The 17,912-nt window shown below is 39.7% G+C and overlaps 1 protein-coding gene across 1 annotated transcript in view; it reads right to left on the bottom strand.

Moving 5' to 3' along the window:
- LOC109432289 (single-stranded DNA-binding protein 3) overlaps window positions 1–16,673 on the bottom strand; it is a 165,555-nt gene extending 148,882 nt beyond the window's left edge. Inside the window, exon 1 of the mRNA XM_062855502.1 lies at window positions 16,520–16,673. The gene's annotated coding sequence lies outside the window, so the exon portion shown is untranslated. The remainder of the gene's footprint in view (window positions 1–16,519) is intronic.
- Window positions 16,674–17,912: the final 1,239 nt, after the last annotated feature.

Genomic DNA, 17,912 nt, shown 5'->3' with positions numbered 1-17,912 from the left:
TCCAAAAATGCCGTGAATACCAGATCCCAACGCATCACTTGTTCATAGACTTCAAGGCTGCATACGATAGTATCGAACACGCAGAGCTATGGTGTGCAAAACTGTGAATGGGTGAACTATCCAGTTCATTCGAATCTCGCCAAGGACTGCGACAAGGTTCGCCTACTCTTCAACATCGCTCTGGAAGGTGTGATGCAACGAGTGTGATGCAACAATCGGGGAACGATTTTCACAAAATTCGGTCAATTTGTGTGTTTTGCGGACGACATGGACATCATCGCCAGAACATTTAGAACGGTGGCAGAGCTATACTCGCCTGAAACGCGAAGCAGCAAAGGTCGGACTGGTGTTGAATGCCTCAAAAACAAAGTACATGCTATCAGGTATCAGAAGGCCGGCTCCAGAGGCACGTTATCCTCCATTTGGGACATTTATGCCATCGCCAAAATAACAGCCTACTTCATCATCTACCTGAGGGAAAAGGAAGGAAAAAGGATTTGGATGGGGATAGGGACAGGTAGGGAAATAGGAAAAATACCCTGGAAGAGGGTACTAACGCACAAGCGTACCACAATGGGTTCAAACAGCGCCCTGAAAAGGGCACTGTAATAACGCATAAAGCGAAAGAGAGCCTATAGCTCTTTACCACAGCGGGTTAAGAACAACAGAATATCCAGAAGATTCAGGTTTCTGAAGTCAGTTTCACTTAATAAGTGTTTACCGAATACTCGGAAACGCAGTTGCGCGAAAACTGGACAGTTACATATCAAATGATACGAAGTTCCATAATCGGATTCACAGCTATCACAGGCAAATGAATCAGCTTGCTGAATATTCGCCATGTGATAGCTGAGTCGGCAGTGGCCAGTCAATGCTTTGACCAGCATGCTGCAATTCTGCTTAGACAGATTAGTTAGATACTTCGCCATCCGTAGAGATAGCTCAGCACTATACAATTTGGTTTGACGACATGACTCCAAACTATTCCAATATTGTCTGTGTTGAGTGACAGCCCAGGTGTGAATCTGAAGCTTAATCCAACACTTCGATATCGGAATAGCTGGCTCAGGGCCAATGAAGTCATGTGATGCTCCAGAGCGAGCTAACTCATCAGCCAATTCATTTCCAGCGATGGAAGAATGACCAGGTACCCATAGAAGGTGAACAGCGTTTGCTGAATTCAGCTCCTCGATTTGAGTTCGACAAGCGATAACTATCTTCGACCTGGAGTTGGCCGAAGCAAGTGCTTTAATAGCAGCCTGGCTATCTGAACAGAAGTATATTACTTTGCCCATTACGTGCTGCTGAAGTGCTGATTGCACTCCGCACATAAGAGCAAAGATTTCGGCCTGAAAAACGGTACAGTGTCTACCAAGTGAATAAGACTGATACAGCCTTAGCTCACGAGAATAAACACCAGCACCTGCTCGACCTTCGAGAAGGGAGCCATCAGTGTAACATACGATGCCGTCTGAAATACTTCTTTCCAGATAACCAGATGTCCACTCTTCCCGGGAAGGGAATTTCGTGGAAAATGTCCTATATGGAAAATTACAAGCAATTGTAAGATCACTTGGAGCAAGGACAATTTTGTCCCAATTCACCAAAAGTGGAAACAACGAGGTGTGTGTTGAACTGCGGTTCACAGGAGTTTCCTCTAGTAGACCGAGTACCCGTAACCGGTAAGTGCAAGAAAGGGCTTCTTGTTTGAGATGAATGTGTAGTGGGGCAACGTCAAAGAGAACTTCTAGCGCTGCCGTAGGAGTTGAAGAGAACGCTCCAGACATCGCCATTAAGCACATCCTTTGGAGATGGCCTAATTTTGATTGGACCGTTCTCACTTCACCCTTTTGCCACCACACAAGACATCCATAAGCCAATATTGGCCGAACCACAGTTGTGTAAATCCATTTGATATACTTGGGTTTTAGACCCCAAGTTGTACCAAAAGTACGCCGGCATTGCCCGAAGGCCATACAAGCTTTCTTGATTCTGAACTCAATGTGAGGTGTCCAGGAAAGCTTGGAATCAAGAATGACTCCAACGTACTTTACCTGTTCAGTCACATCGATTTCAGAATCAAAGAGACGTAAAGGTCGAACGCCATTACGGTTTCGCCTTTCCGTGAAAAGAACAATAGATGTTTTACTCGGATTAACCGAAAGGCCATATTGGCGACACCAACCCTCAACAACCTGAAGGGCGTTTTGCATCAGGTCGAAAAGGGTGCTGATGCACATACCAACTAACAATGTTAGGTAGTCGTCGGCAAAACCATAAGTAGGAAAACCGCTATTATTGAGTTGCCTCAATAGCGTATCTGCTACGAGATTCCACAAAAGCGGTGATAAGACTCCCCCTTGGGGGCATCCACAAACACTCAATTTCCTAATCCCTGCTAGACGCAATGTCGAGAAGAGATATCGGTTTTTGAGCATTTGGTGAATCCAATTGGAAATCATTGGAGATATACCATGACTCCGTGCGGCTTCCAATATGGCATCGAAAGGCACGTTGTCAAAGGCACCCTCGATATCTAAGAAAACACCCAAACAAGATTGCTTTTGAGCGAATGCTTTCTCGGTATCGTAAACAACCTTGTGTAAAAGAGTCACAGTGGACTTACCAGATTGGTAGGCATGTTGGTTCACATGAAGAGGCACGTTGGCCAGATGAACATCACGGATATGATGATCCACAATGCGTTCTAAGCATTTCAGAAGAAAAGAGGTCAAACTGATAGGTCTGAAACTCTTTGCTTCTTCATACGACGCACGACCCACTTTCGGAATAAACTTTACAGTAATATCCCTCCAGGATTTGGGAATATACCCTGTAGCAAAACTGCAAACAAGTAGTTTTTTCAAAACATGTTTGAAATAATCAAATCCCTTCTGAAGCAAAATAGGATAAATCCCATCTGCCCCAGGAGATTTGAAAGGAGCAAAGCTATTAAGAGCCCACTCAATCGATTCTATAGTTACAATACTCCGAGCCGAAGCTAAAGAATCATAACTACAAGAAAAGACATCAGGATCATCCGAAGATGTAATATCCACACATCCAGGGAAGTGTGTGCTGAATAAGCATTCCAGAACTTCCTCATCAGAGGAAGTCAGATCGCCATTTGGCAAACGAAGTTCGTTCACCCGGAAATCCTTAGATTTCGCAAGGATTTTATTTAACCGACTGACTTCACTCAAGCTGGAAACATTTGTACAAAGGTTTTTCCAGCCGGATCGTTCAGCAGACCGGAGAGTTTTCCTGTAGGCCTTGCGAGCCGACCTGAAAGCCTCCGAACCAGCCGAACGTCGTCTGTTCCAACTCTTTCTACATTGTTTCCTGAGTTTCGCCAGATCAGAGTTCCACCAAGGGGTTCCTCTTGTGATCTTCACAGACCGTAGAGGGCATGCTTCTTCAAAAGCTTCCATGATGAAGGTCGTTGTAGTATCAACGGCATCATCTAAATCACTTGGAGTGTCAATGGGTGGTGAATATCCATGAAATTTGGCTGCAACCAAATCAGTATAAAGATCCCAGTTTGTTGACCGAGGATTCCTGAAACGCAATGTTTGCGAAGTAACATTTAAATGTTCAAAAAAGATATAGCGATGGTCAGATAAAGATTCTTCATCTGACACATGCCAATTGGTCAGCTCGTGACTAATTCTGCTAGAGCAAAGCGTTATATCTAACACTTCCTCTCTAGCAGATACCATGAAGGTTGGGCGGTTGCCTATGTTAAGTAATGCAAGATCTGTACTACTTAAGTACTCCATCAAACTGGAGCCTCTCAAGTTAATGTCTGAGCTGCCCCAGATGATATGGTGAGCATTAGCATCACTGCCAACAATTAGCGGAAGGCCTTTTGAAGTGCAGTATGCGATGACTTGTTTGAAAGCATCCGTAGGGGATGGTTCATCATGTGGTAAATACACAGAACAATAGACGTATTTCCTGTTGAGGTTTTCAACAGATACATCAATTGTGATAGCACATACATCTCTGGTGGTTAGTTCAGAGATGAGTGTAGCAACTATTGCGTTGTTGACAAGCACACAGGCTCGAGGCATGACACGCGAGTTTGCCATTTCATGTTTACTGAAAGTGGCAAACACCGGGTTCACAAGGTTTCCTAGATAGAAATTTCCCTTACGAAAGTAAGGTTCTTGTACCAAGGCCACTTGGGCTGTACCATTTTGCATAAGTCTGCAAAGATTGATCGTTGCTGTTCTTTTATGCTGAAGATTGATCTGAGCTATCCTAACCGTAGCCACTACCCAAACTAGGTAAGATTAAACTCTTCGCAACAGCAGCACAACAAAGAACAGCAACAATAAAACCAAATCGGTATCGATTGGAAAACGCCAAAGGCGAGGATACACAGAATACACTGTGTAAATCGCATAATGCGATTTTCACAAAATTCGGTCAATTTGTGTGTTTTGCGGACGACATGGACATCATCGCCAGAACATTTAGAACGGTGGCAGAGCTATACTCGCCTGAAACGCGAAGCAGCAAAGGTCGGACTGGTGTTGAATGCCTCAAAAACAAAGTACATGCTGGTAGGCGGAACCGAATACGACCGGACCCTTCTGGGTAGTAATGTTACGATAGACGAGGATACCTTCGAGGTGGTGGAGGAGCTCGTTTACCTTGGTCCTTGCTGACGGCTGACAACAACGTGAGTCGTGAAATTCGAAGGCGCATTATCAGTGGAAGTCGGGCCTACTACGGGCTCCAGAAGAGGCTGCGATCTAAAAAGATTCACCCCCGCACCAACTGGACCATGTACAAAACGCTAATGACACCGTTGTGGTCCTCTACGGACACGAGATATGGACCATGCTCGAGGAGGACCTGCAAGCACTCGTAGTTTTCAAGCGACGCGTGCTAGGACGATCTTCGGCGGTGTGCAGGAGAACGGTGTGAGTCGGACAAGGATGAAACACGAGCTCGCAGACGTGGGCAAAGCTGGAAGGATACGATGGACAGAACATGTTGCAAGAATGCCGGACAACAACCCTGCAAAGTTGTTGTTCGCGACAGATCCGGTTGGCACAAGAAGGCCTGGAGCGCAGAGAGCACGATGGGCGGATCAGGTGGAGCGTGACTTGACGAGCATCGGGCGTGACCGAGGATGGAGAACGGCAGCTACGAATACTATTATGGAGAAATATTGTTGATTAAGTTTTATCTTGAATTTGATGTAATACTAAATAAATGGATGAATGAATAGAAGTTCTATCAGAAGCTCAGTGGATGCCGTAATGGCTTCGTGCCGCGAGCCAAAATGTGCATTTATTAGGACGGTTTTCCCTTGTCTGACTGACATTAAGTGATCGAAAGGTGGTAGCAGTACTTCAACGAGCACGGGAAATTTATTGCATAAATCTCCCAAATGAAGGAGAACGTACCTCTAGAACCAACTGATATTGAGAACCTAAGCAGCACCATTTTAGATGCCTGCTACAAAGTCCTAGGTCACCTTCCGTTGATCACCTAAGGAGAATGAATTCAATTAAAATAATCAAAAAGGTTTCATTGGCAACGCGACTTATCAGATGCAGTTCGCGAATGGATATAACCTTTGAAATTAAACATGAAACAATAGACTCGTAAGTTTTGCATCCTTAGATCTTGATGACCCAGGAAAGAAAAGTTGGAAACATCCAGATTTATACATTAGCGATGACTGTGATGGTTACAATGATGCTACCCCACCATGGAGCAACTATGAATGCGGCGGTGAACCTGGGGAGGAGGTATTATTCAGCTGACTGACGGACGAATGATTGACTTGAACTGGTTGGTTGCCTGGCTGACTGATGGGCGACGGGTGACGATGATGAACGTTGTTGGGTGGCTGTTGTCGCCGCCGGAGAACATGGGGTGGTGACCGGCGGCGGATGGGTGAGCAATATAAATATCAAATACGGTGGCGGCGCTGTCGTGTGCAAATCGCACATAAATACAACCCAGTTTGTATATCATCGGTTTTTGCAGTGGTTTGAGGAATATAGACAGTGCTTGCAGGGTGGAACTCTTGTAAGATTTTATAATTCCAATTCCAATTGGAAAGAGTAAACTTCGCCTGAATATATTCTAATAATTAACGAGTTCTTTTGCCTAATAGCGGCCCATTAGATTTTTTTATGAAATCATGAAAAGTAAAATTCTGATACAAACATTCATTTAATTCAAACAAAATTTCAAAGAATTTAAAAACATTTGAACAAAAGCAACAAACTTCCACTGACAAATTCAGGTCAACCCTGCTAACAAACCAACAAAAAACTGCACTTTTTGCCAGTGTCGACCATGTACGTCGCCGTTGTACATGCGCCATACACAATTTCACCCTCTCATACCTTCGAACAATTCAGAAACCGTCACCCCCTTGGTGTGGGCCACATTCACTAACCCTCTTATACTCTGGTGCTGGTGAAGCAAGTATCGGGTGGGAGCGAGATGGCACACCGCCTTACGTCACTCGCCGCGACGCCATGCCACCCGACCGACCGACTACATTTATGATTATTGTTATATATTTATTTTATAATTTTTGCTTTATTTATCGGAGCAGAAAAAATAAAACCCGAAACGGAATGCAATAGGTAGCTCCCCCGCCGGGAGGAGTTGTTTGGTCCGTCAGCGCCGAGTGGATCAGAAAAGACAATATCGAAGCAAATCGCTAAGTAAGGTACCCCGGGGCAAGTGGGACCCAAAAAAATGCTAATTTGGTTTTGTCATGCCAAAAGTTTCAGAACACAAATTTTTTTAATAATTCCAATGGACCCAAAAGACGTTGTTGGTATATTTGTACTTATTAACGTGCATTGAAACTGTTTTTAAATTTTTATATTCCATATATTATGCATATAATAAAAAGTGTAGTAGATCTTCATATACTGCGTTGCACGGGGCAAGTGGGACTTATTCAGAGTTTTTGTTCAAAGGGCTTAATATAAATTGCAACAAATAAGGTAACATAAATCATAAATCTCTTATATGAATGACTATGTTTAGAGATTAAAATAAGAAGAGGCTTATGGTATCATGCATAAATTACGTAACACATAACAAATCGCTGGGGGAAATTGAATCAACTCTCAAATAATTTTTTTTTATACAAAAAGCGCCGTAAAGTGAAGAGACTAAAGAAACTTGATCTTATATTATATAGTTAATGATTATCACCAATAGTAAATCTGGGGTTTCGAGATTTTCAGTAATATCTTCTCCCTTACATAATCTTACGATCATTAAATAATGTTTTGCCTTTCTCGTACACTAAGTGTACTGGAAAGGCTATATGTTCACTCCAAAAATGACTTTTTGATAGAAGGCCCGGAGGGTCGAGTCACATATACCAATCAACTCAGCTCGACGAATTGAGGTGATGTCTGTGTGTGTGTATGTATGTGTGTGTGTATGTATGTGTGTGTATGTGTGTGTACAAAAAAAACTCACATCACTTTTTGGCAGTAAACCTCAACCGATTTTAATGACCAACGGTTCATTCGACGCGGAATCTGGTCCCATTGTTTCCTATTGAAAATGGTTCGGATCGGTCCAGCCGTTCCGGAGTTATGGCCATTTAGGTGTTCCGGATCGGTACCCCAGGAAGGGGCCAGATATGAAAACGCTACAAACCCATTCATGCGACACATCAAACCACGGCACTTTCGAAAACATGATGAACGGTAAACAGGAAAATAGTCTCGGGCCATATCTGAACCGGTAGTGTTCCGGAACCGGTTCCGGGTGACCCGCCGGAAGTGGCCAAATATGAAAGTGAACCAAACCCTTCATGCGACACATCAAACAGCGGATTTTTCGATAACCTGATAAACAGTAGGCAGGAAAACATTCTCAGACCATATCTGAACCGGTAGTATTCCGGAACCGGTTCTGGATGTTCCGCCGGAAGTGGCTAAATATGAAAGTGAACCTAACCCATGCATGCGATACAACAAACAGCGGCTTTTTCGATAGCCTGCTGAACAGTGGGCAGGGAAACATTCTCAGACCATATCGGAACCGGTAGTGTTACTGAACCGGTTCCAGATGTCACGACGGAAGTAGCCAAGTATAAAAGTTAACCAACCCCTTACATGCGACGCATCAAATCGCAAGCTCTTCAGGCAACCTGATAAACGGTTAATAAAAGAGAATAGTTTCAGATCATATTTGGATCAACCGATAGAGTTCCGGAACCGGTTCCGGTGTCCCGCTGGAAGTGGTCAAATGTAGTAGATATCAAAACCCATGCCTGCGGCACATTAAACAGCGGCTTTTTAAATAACGTGATGAACGATTAGTCAGAAAATAGGCTCAGACCACAACGAAGATCTTTATAAAGGCTACCGATAGTGTTCCAGGACCGATCTAGGGTGTCCAGCCGGAAGTGGCCAAATGCCAAAAAGAACCAAACCTATGCATGCGACACATCGAACCGCGGTCTTTTTTTAAACCATGAGGAACGATTAGCAAGAAAATAGGCGCAGACCACAATAGAGGCTACCGATAGTGATGCAAAACAATGTCAATGCAAGCGATAAATATGTGTAAGAAAACAAAATCTTGACTGAACTAAGGCCACATACATACAGACGTCTTACTCTACTCACTCTCCATCGTCCTTGTTTTCAACGGTTGAAACAAATATGTATTACCCAGCCAGCAATTTGGTTGCTATATCGAAATTTCAACTAAAATAGTCACACATATATAGCACCAAAGAAATCGTATTCAATGCACGAAACAGGCATATACATACTAAAGTGGAGGCCATATCGAAACATATATGCGATTACTGCGAATCCATCCAACATAATTTACGATTTCTCGAAAAATTTCTACGATTTCGCCGATTTTATCCATCTAAATATAAGATTATGCATGATCTTATTACGATTGAGAGTACCAATATACGACTCAAGATTTTCAAATAAAAAAAAACAATTGGTATTCAGTGGGAATCGAACTTAGGTCCTTGGATTGAGAACTGCGCGTTATCTCTATTGGCTATATTGCCAAGTTGGAAATAGAGAGTTCAAAGTGAATGGCATGAAACGAATAAAAATTAGCATGATACGGTGCGAGACTTGTGGCGGGAGCGTTGTTGTTGTGCATTGAGTGGCACCAAAAGTGGTGCCGTGCAAGAGGTCCGGTATTCACATCGTTGTTGGAATCTATACATCACTTATTGTAAGTCATCTGCTAGTATGAAAACCTATATATTTGGTTGAAATTTTTGCTACCATGGTTGGAATGTGTCAACAACAACAAAAATACAAAATTTCTGATGAATACCATTTTTTCTTTTTCTCCATCACACAAATATGTAAACAAAACCATTTACGATTTCCGAGATTAAGATTCGACTATTAAAAGTGCAGTAACAATCATATGCGACTGTAAAAATGAATAAACGATTTCTACGATTTCATTCACTTCGTAAACGACGTAAGTGTGACGCAAACGATCAATATACAACATTGTTATAGTTGTATACGATTTCACCGATTTTCATCATACCTTTAGGTAGCAAGCTCGATTTTGCAGATTCATATACAATGTGAAGCGACGATTTCCACGATTCAAAGAAATCATATATACGATGCTAGCGAACTTGCAGCTTGACACTAAGAATGTATGTTTTTTTTTCACGATTTTATCCGATTCAGTGCGATCCTGCCGATAGTATCTCGCACTTTTTATGATCGGAGCCGACAATATGAAACGAAATCGAAATTGAAATTTTATTTGGCATGAAATGCGATTTTACGCAATCATTGTCAACAAATATACATACTATTATACAATTCTGATTCAATTTATGAAAATATACGATTTTTTCCACACAATGATTTACGATATGTGGTTGGCTGGGTTAATCGTTGTTGCTTGTTTGACGTCTACTTACTACCAACATCAAGCCGCAGTGAAACGCAACCTGATTAGCATTTGGCGATTATTTTTTTTCGTAACGATGAATATAATAGCAATATGTTACGAATGATATGTCTGTTTGTCTGTACTAAAGCAATCTCATCAAATCACTGAGGTGTAAAATATACAGTAGGATAGGTCAACGTTATATGAGAAAATTATCGCATTAACCCTGAAAGTTTTTTCAATCCTCTTTTCCGTCTAAAACTACTGGGATTTTTTTTATGGGATTTAGTATGGGCAATTTCACTTGCTTGCATTTTTTGTCAAATTTTACATGAATTTTGTAACCTATGATAATAAAATATAGCCTAAAGTGTGAAGCAAAACTATGTCGAAGACCGTAGAGCAGGGCTGTCCAACATACGGCCCTCGGAATCGATGAATGAAACTTGGCCCAAGGATTGAAATATTTGAAGATATTTCATATTTAAATAAAATTTAATATTAAAAATAAACTTGAAATAGGTAGAGTGTTTTGTTAAAAGTTTTCAAATATTAAAAAATTTTAATACATAAATTTAAAAATTTTAAACTTGAAAGGTACAGCCAAATTTGAAGCAGAATTTCAGCAAAATTTACTAAATTTCAGAAAAACGTTGCTGCTGAACAGCAGAGTTTACTGAACGAATCAGGAAAGTTTGCTGAATTTCAGCAAATTGTTTGCTGCAACCTGCAGTTCGGAAAAAATTCAGAAAAAAAGTGTTCAGGGTGATTTTTGCAAAACAATCAAGAATTCTTGCTCACATTTTATGACCCAAATGATGTCAGTGTTGTGATTTGCCGTGAGAACGGGTAATCGGATGTACAAAGTTTCACTGTTGCATTCGTGCTTTCGAAATTTGATGTCGAAATTTAATGTCTGGCCCGTCGACTGGTATGGAGTATCACTTGTGGCCCGCGGCCACGAAAGGTTGGGCTGGCCTGCCGTAAAGTCATCTGTGATTGTGAAAGACGTTATATCCTAGCTTGTAATTATCGTCTTGATGTTGATCGGTCTTCAGTGATAGTGAAGGTGCTCAAGCAGTCAACTGAAAATTCTGATATTTTTCAGCCCAGTCTATACGTTTAACGTAACGTCAGAATATGTTCAATTAATAAATTTCCCAATTTTATTAAAATTATTGCTTTTCTAAATAAGGTATTCTCAGGATTTAGGAACAGTTCGCATTACGTCGACGGAAAGATCATGCTTCGGAATGATGGCCCTAGCACAGAAACTAGCTTAACAAACAATAGTAGAAGATTCCAAAAACAGGACCGAATTCTAAACCGCCCGATAGGTAGGAGATTGTCCACATCACGACGGTTTCAAACCGAACGGACTCAATAAATACCAAAACTTCCGTATGACATTTTTAAGTTAGGCTAGGCCATCTTGACTAGGAAACCTTGACCGATTGAACCCTTGAAAAGGCGCCATACAGATCGAAACGTCGGAAAAAATCATAAACTAGTGTTTTCGATTCCCCCAAAAGGCTGAAGCCAACATTCTGAAGCAAAATCATCCCAGTCGTATCCCAACCAAGGAAAGATCATGAGTACATGTTCGACGAGAAAGGCACTATCACCACTAGGTGGATTAATCTGGGTTTTTTTTTAATCATGAATTTTGAAAAGGCCATTTCGCTACTTTATTTTTCATGGACGGTTCCCGAATGCTCAGAAGAATGCATTATGCAGCGTTAAGTGAAAAAATGGAAAATATTTAGAAAAAAAGCATAAAAAATACATGCTATAGATTTTTTTTGTTTTACCCAAGGTTTTACCATTTTCAACAAGAATTTCATCATCTAAATAGAGGTAGTAAATTATAATTCAACAGTAGATTACTTAACGCGTCAATTTTTATTGACTTTCGTGCTAATTTCATCTTAGGTTGGGCAAGGCGAGATAAACCCATAAAATTGTCTTTGTTTATTCTCATAGGTCCCACTTGTCCCAGATAGCGAAATGCACTGGGGCAAGTGAGAGCAGTAAACTAAAGGTAATAAATAAAAATAAAATACAGCTTTTTCGCTTGAAATCATTTGCATGAATTCCAAATACTATCCTGAAACCAAAAAAATATTTGTAGAATAACAAATCTATTTTTAAACGACGAGTGTAGTAGAGCACGTCAATCTTACCTAGTGAATTGAAAATTACATATGAACAACAATAACGTATATGGTCTCTTTATGGTTGAAACAATACCATTTCTTGTATTCAAAGTATCCGTAGGTGTGATACCTATGTTTTCCATGAAGAATGTTAGTCTTAAAAATAAATAATAAAAAAAATACCAGCTATAGGTCTCACTTGCCCCCGATTCTCACTTGCCCCGGGGTACCTTAAATGCTGGAAAAGTAAAGAATTCGAGCGCGCGCGTGCTGTGCCAACACTTGTCCTCCTGGCGTCGTCATCTACCATCAATATTGGGGTCAACTTGGGTGGACCAAGTGCTGGAAAGTGCTTTGGCGGGTCTTGAGTTTATGGAACTGATGGGCTGATCATTTGGTTCTTGAGTCTCGAATGTATGCGGTGTATAGATGATGGTTTTAAGGTGGAATACCTGTAGGATTTTTCATGGTAAACTGAGGTAGAGGATGACTGTTTGTTGAAGTTTTCAATTATTATTTGAACTCTTCATGAAATCAATTGAAAATTTTAATGTACAATTTTTTCCATTCTAGTGCTGGCGCTAGCGCAGCCAGTAGTGTAGAATAGATCCCTTGACTTTCATTTAGTGTTGCTTTTTTCGGCATGATTATTTGCAAAGCATCAACTCTCCTTATGCATTACGGTCATTTTTTACCCAAACCGTACACTACGTCAGTGAGCTGTTCAAAACATGATGCATTAGGAAGGTTACAATGACAGTTGTTTATAGGGGAACAAAGCCCAAAATGCCAAGATGGGGTAAAATGGCCCAACTCATAAAATCATTCCTGATTGGGACTTGTTCATTACTATAGGTGAATGGTGTCAAGATATGTTTGCATCGAACATTCTTCTAGAAGCTAGGCCACTAAACCCACGAAAAATCTTTTGATTTCCCAATGAAAATTGGCTACTTCCGGTTTTTCGTGCTTGTAATTAAGGTTTTCTGGTGATTTTATTACCAGGCAAGTGTTCCCAAGCAGATTAAGACACACATGGAGGCGCATAGTTATTGATGTCTAAGCTTTCCATGTTAGGGGTCATTGACGACCATTGTTTAGCGGGGAGAGGGGTGACACTCCATGTATTGAGCATACGAAAATAGCGGACCAGAGGAGCAAAGGGAGTCAGAAATGCCCGAAAAATGATGGACGTAATTTTTGAACGTTTTCATGAAGTGGCATCTTACCCCATGGCAGGTGGCCTTTTTGCACCACTTCCGTTTCACGAACCAGTTTTTGAAATAGCTATAAATCGATGAAAATGCATCAGTTTAGTGAATATTTTTGCTGCAGTATAGAGCAAATATTGTCTAGTTGCTGTTAACACTTTGAAAGCCTAGTAAATGAAGCTATTTATCATTGAAAACGATGAAAGTTTGAAAAATGGCATATTACCCCACTTTCCCCTACGTGAGCGACTCGAGTTAGTGTGCGTCTTCACCTCGTTCCCGCGGATCAATGTTAAACTAGGTAAATAGTGGAAAGTGAACGTCCCGTGTCGAGGGACGCGATACTGAGGCCGATTGAGGAGTCTTTCGTCGGCGAATATCAGGCGGGTTTTGGACTTCAGGGGTTTTGGAAGGCTTTCAAGGAGTTTTTAGGAGTTTGTAGTGCATCAAATTATCACTAGCTGTGTTTATAGATTCAATGTCTAATACTCAGAGTAGTTCCTCCACCCTTATACTTCAAATTTGTCGGGGCCCGTAGCGTAGTGGTTACACGTTCAGTTCATAAGTGGATGATCATGTGTTCGATCCCAGCCCTGGCACTTGCAATTTTTCGTCGGTTGCCCTTCCAATACCCCTCACCCCCCTCGAAGAGCGGCTGACACCTGATTCTCTTCTGAGCATAGCTCTAACGGACCCGGAAACTTGGATATCGGCTAACGGCAACTTATAATGGACCCTCAATTCTAAATCCTTCCATAAACCTCACCATAAGTTCTCCATCTGCCACTTTTAGGTATTCGGAATGTTACCTTCATGAAGGTACGTACTAGTGTACCTCATTCTATGCCATGGGCAGGGGATGCATGAAATTAAAATGTGCATAGATTATATAAATAATCATAAAAAAGGGTATTTTGTGCTAGTGCTTTTTAATGCTTCCGAGCATTGCGATTTGTATGAAAAACAGTTTTTTGGGCTAGCGTAGTTATTTTTTTATTTAAAAAAAAATATATATGGCATCCCTGCCAGAGGTTTCTTGAGGTTTGATGGGAAGCTAAAAGAAGAAGGCTTTACGGGGCTTTATATTTGTTTTAGAAAGTTTAAAAGTCTTTCAAAGTTGGTTCAAAAAGTTTTAGGGATATTTCAAAGAGATTCAAGGAGCTCCATTCATTGTCATACTAGAAACCCCCTGAGACTCCCTGAAACCCGTTCTAACACTCTTGAATCCTCCTGCACCCCCTGATAATTTTTGAAATCCTTTTAGTTTCCCTGAAATTCCTCAATTGTACCTGAAACTTCTTGAAGCATCACTAAGACCCCTCTGGGGTGGCCTAGAATCCCCCGGTAACCTTATAAAACACCTTTGTAAGTTAAAAAAACCATGTAAAACCTTTCAAAATCCCCTGGAACCTCCTCAAATGCTATGTAAAATCCTCCCTAAGATCCATCATTGCTCTCATTAACCCTTTCCTCCCGCGACTTTGAACGACTACTTCTCTGCTTGGAAAGCGTTTTCGAAAAAAGAAAATCGTGAACAAAAGTTATTACAATTGTCCAAATTTTTCGAAATCAACAAAAAAAATTAGTTGTAAGTCAATAGTGTTTTGATTTTTATCAATAGTTCCACTATTGAAACAAGTACTTGGCAGTTGGGTTTGCCTAATGAGATTACAATCATATTCTATAAACAATTGTTTTATATTCTTCTACTTCCGTTTGTCTCGAGTTCGTCGAAAACTGATGGTGCTCTAGAGCAACCATGGGTAGTAGATAGTTAGGATTCCCTACTTACACCGTGTCCAATAAGCTCTCATACAAAATACAAATTTAGAAAATATAATTTTATTTCACATCTGTGATTCTTATTTTCTAATTAAATACATGTATTGAAGGGCCACATAATACTAAATAAATAAAGCATACGGTTTAGAATAACGATATTTTCTGTTTGTTTTTATAAGCCTAGCCGTACACTTCCGTTTTCTGAAATCCGTTTGCTCCGGCATGCAAGAATAATGTTAGGCAAGTTTTTAATTCTACGGCAGCTAAATAAAGTCCATGATGTTAAATTTTGAGTGTTTATCCCAAGTATTGTACCAAGTGGATATACTAAGGCTAAACCAATACAATTTTAGTGATGATGTGGTAAGAAATTTGTAAGTAAGCTCAACTTGGGCTAATTTCTTTGAAAATGACTGTTCTATTATATATAAACATCATAGAACGTAATTTTTGCACCAAATTTGCCACATCAAGGATATAGCATGTTATAGAAGTGAGAATAGTATGAATCAACAAGAAAAGATGCAGCCAGGCTTCTTTAACACAGCAAAACTCATTGAACCAGGTAAATGGACATTTTTGGTTTTATTTTCCTCAAAATAAAACGGCTCCGTACTTCACCAAAACAGAACCTCATATTTTTTCTCTTCTGGTCATAGTTGGCACTAGCAATGGTGACAACAGGAACTGGACTTTGTTTAAACTTAAAACCATTACTCGTTGAAATGAGACGAAATATCCATGAAATGGACTTACGACACATAAGCGATCAGCAGAGAAGGATAAAGGACAGTTAGTTCCAAAACATATGCTGTATTTGATCAGTATTAGATGGCCTTTCAATAAATAAATTTACTTTGAAAATTCCAATTACAGATGTGAAATGAATTCAGTTTGATTTTGTATGAGAACTTATTGGACACGGTGTAGATCTCCATGAGACCTCCTTCTGATTTCACCGATGCCGAAAATTCGTAATGAATAGTTCTCTCGATCAAGAAGCATTTGACTAGATTATAACACAATTATGGCAACTGTTGTTTGAAATATCAGAAGTGGATATAATTTTGTTGTCAGGATTTACACCTAAAATAACAATGATCAGTTTTTAACTGGTAATATTATGTGATGACAATTGCTTTATTTACCTTCGAAATGAAACGATCTTTATCAGTTGACCTTCAGATGAAGCCTAGACCAAACTCAAAACGCTCATAAACCTCCCTCGGTGATATTCCTGGGGTGATATCTAAATATTCATCTCACGTTACTAATATGTGGACATCGTATTGCATATCAACTTATGCAATTAAACGTTGCAGTTTAACATCAACGACAAAGCATTTTAAACGAGAAATCAAAGTTTATTGCATTTTAAAACAATGGTCCTCGAAAAAGATGTCACAATTCGGAGTCGGCCCTAGGTATAGTAAAATAATATAATAAGCATTGTGTGTTCATTACCTTAAGCCATGCTTCCACGTGTCATCGTTTACATTACGCACTCATCATTCTGAATCAGGGCACTTTTAATACACAAAATTTGAATTTTCTTCGCTATGATTTTAGGACCAGATAGGAACATGCAAAATATTTTAAACATAGACTACGCTGTTTCGATGCAGGTGTATGATATGGAACGGCGATGGCGTTTAAAGCCTGTCAAACTTTGCCAATCTATACATGTTTATAAACAAAAACTGTCGGTGTTTGAGTGATGCATCTTCGAGCACAGGGCTGTGCACTGCAGAAACAAGCGTCACTCGATGGTAACTGGAATAACTGAACGAAGAATAAATTGGGTGGTTTCAAATCGACCGTTGAAAATGTGGCATTCAATAAACTGTGCTACATTCAGCCAAAAATAAGCTATAGCGTGCAGCACATTATTTTTGTGATAGTTTTTAAAGTATAAATTTATTACTTATGTACATATATCACGTACATTATTACTATTTCTGTGGCATTTTATGATCAAATGTAATAAAAATTACGAAATAATGATATTTGATACATTTCAACCTCTTTCAATTCAGTGTTTTTATGCTTCTTATTTATGTTATTAAGTATGCAGAAAGTTTCAGCAATGAAATGATGTGAAAAGCGTGGGTATTATGATTCCTTTCCTAACTGAAGCTGTTTGAGAAAAATTGCGGATAACTGTGTTTTTGTTTTCTTTATTTCTTGCAACATAAACTACACAGTTGTCTAAAGAATAATATCTACAGAGATCAGACAAAATTTATTGAAAAGTTCATCCAAGGATTCTTTCAGAAATTTTTCCACGGATTTTTTCTGAAACTACCTCAAAAAATTCCATATAAATATTTCCAGAGACCCCTTCAATGGTTTAAAGATTTTCCATGAACGCAAAGGATGTCACAAAAAATACTTCTTTAGATTTTTATTAGAAATTTATCTAAAGCTTTCCAAAACCAACTTCAGCGATTCATTAGAAAATTCTTTCAATTTTGTTAAGAGTTACTGAAGAAATTTCTAGAAGTTTATTTTTCGTACTGTTCCTTTGGTTCTTTCAGAAACATCTCTTGAGATTCATTCAGAGATTCCTCCAAGAATTCTTTCAGATATTCCTTCACGAATTTCTACATACATTCATACATTCATACATTTATTCATTACAATAAAAATTCTGGAGATATTTTTCAAGGTTTCCCTGAAAGAATTTCCCAAGAAATTTCAGTAGATTCTTTAGGAAACTCCGAGAATTTTTCCTTGATAATTTTTTGAAGAGATTCCTGAAATAATTGAAGTGACCTTCGGAGTTTCTGGAAGAACCATTGAGGAATATCTGAAGAAACCTCTTTAGATAACTTTGAATAAATTCCTAGAAGATTTT

The sequence above is a fragment of the Aedes albopictus genome, chromosome 3 (genome assembly GCF_035046485.1).
Source record: "Aedes albopictus strain Foshan chromosome 3, AalbF5, whole genome shotgun sequence".
In the NCBI taxonomy this organism is placed as follows: Eukaryota; Metazoa; Arthropoda; class Insecta; order Diptera; family Culicidae; genus Aedes; species Aedes albopictus.
This window is presented reverse-complemented; position numbering and strand designations above follow the sequence as displayed.